The sequence below is a fragment of the Petaurus breviceps genome, unplaced genomic scaffold, assembly GCF_028583685.1.
Source record: "Petaurus breviceps papuanus isolate PSGF00001 unplaced genomic scaffold, PetGlider_PUasm1.0 128, whole genome shotgun sequence".
NCBI classification, from domain to species: Eukaryota; Metazoa; Chordata; class Mammalia; order Diprotodontia; family Petauridae; genus Petaurus; species Petaurus breviceps.
The window spans coordinates 14,152,916-14,154,349 of NW_027185664.1; the positions used below are offsets into that span (position 1 = coordinate 14,152,916).

The following is a 1,434-nucleotide window of genomic DNA, read 5'->3' on the forward strand; positions in this document are numbered from 1 at the left end:
GCAGAGGATGGTGATAAGGGTGTCCCAAAGCTGAAGAGATCTTACAGGATGATGGGAACATCTCAGTAATGAGCTTCCTGGGTTATGGTGGAGAACTCAGTTGTGTTTGTCCTTTCTTTTTTTTCTTTTTGGAGGGGGAAAGGTAGGGCATTTGGGGTTAAGTGACTTGCCCAAGGTCACATGGCTAGTTTTTTTTTTCATGTTAAGTGTCTGAGGCCACATTTGAACTCAGGTCCTCCTGACTCCAGAGACTATGCTCTATTCACTGCACCACCTAACCACCCCTGTCCTTTCTTTTCAAAGAGGACCATGGCATCAGGAAAATGATGACGTGATTTGCAGTTTACTTTGATTTGAGTGAGGGAGGGCTGTGCATGGTCACTAGCCTCACTTTCTTCTTCTGAGCCATCTGGGTCCAGTGACCAGATAGCCATCAGGATGACTGGACATGCCCCAAGATGCAACGGGAGACCCTGGCCCTTTAAGGCTAAGGTTTTTTCAGTTACTCACTTAGAGTGAGGTAACACCCATTCAGTGAATAGGCCTCTTTAAGAAGTGAGTCAAGAGCCTTTCCCTCTCCTGCTGCTCAAGGAGCCGGCCACCACCATGAATGACACTGTAACCATCAGAACCAGGAAGTTCATGACAAACAGACTTCTTCAGCATAAACAGATGGTTATAGATGTCCTTCATCCTAGAAAGGCCACAGTGCCTAAGACTGAAATTCGAGAAAAACTAGCCAAGATATACAAGACAACTCCAGATGTCATTTTTGTCTTTGGATTTAGAACCCATTTTGGTGGTGGCAAAACAACAGGCTTTGGCATGATTTATGATTCGCTTGACTATGCAAAGAAAAATGAACCAAAGCACAGACTTGCAAGGCATGGCCTGTATGAGGAGAAAAAGACATCAAGAAATCAGCGAAAGGAACACAAGAACAGAATGAAGAAAGTCAGGGGTACTGCAAAGGCAAATGTCGGTGCTAGCAAAAAGAAGGAATAAAAGGCACTATGGATTATGTTTATCTGTGAAGATAATTTTTCATCTGACCATGAATAAACTATGTAAAACTTCAAAAAAAAAAAAGAAGTGAGTCAAGAGGAGCATCTAGGTGACTTAGTGAATACAGCCCTTGGCCCTGGAGTCAGGAGGACCCAAATTAAAACCCTGCCCCAGACACTTGACCCTTGCTAGCTGTGTGACCTTGGGCAAGTTGCTTAACCCCAATTGCCTTGCCTTCCCCTCCCCTGCTAAAAAAGTGAATCAAGGGATGATCCACCCCATTAATTAGGGGAAAAAAAAGAAAAAAAATCAAGCTGGGAGGGGAAGACCATCAGGCTTCCTCTTCCAAAGAGAAACAGTGACCACTCCTTGACATTCTCTCCCAGTAAGTAGAGCTTGGGCTACTAGGGAGAAGTCAGTCAGAAGTCC

General features: G+C 44.5%; 1 pseudogene; it reads left to right on the plus strand.

The window, feature by feature from the left end:
* The first annotated feature begins 540 nt into the window (after positions 1-540).
* On the plus strand, positions 541-1,092 carry LOC138172633 (small ribosomal subunit protein eS24 pseudogene; annotated as a pseudogene).
* Positions 1,093-1,434: the final 342 nt, after the last annotated feature.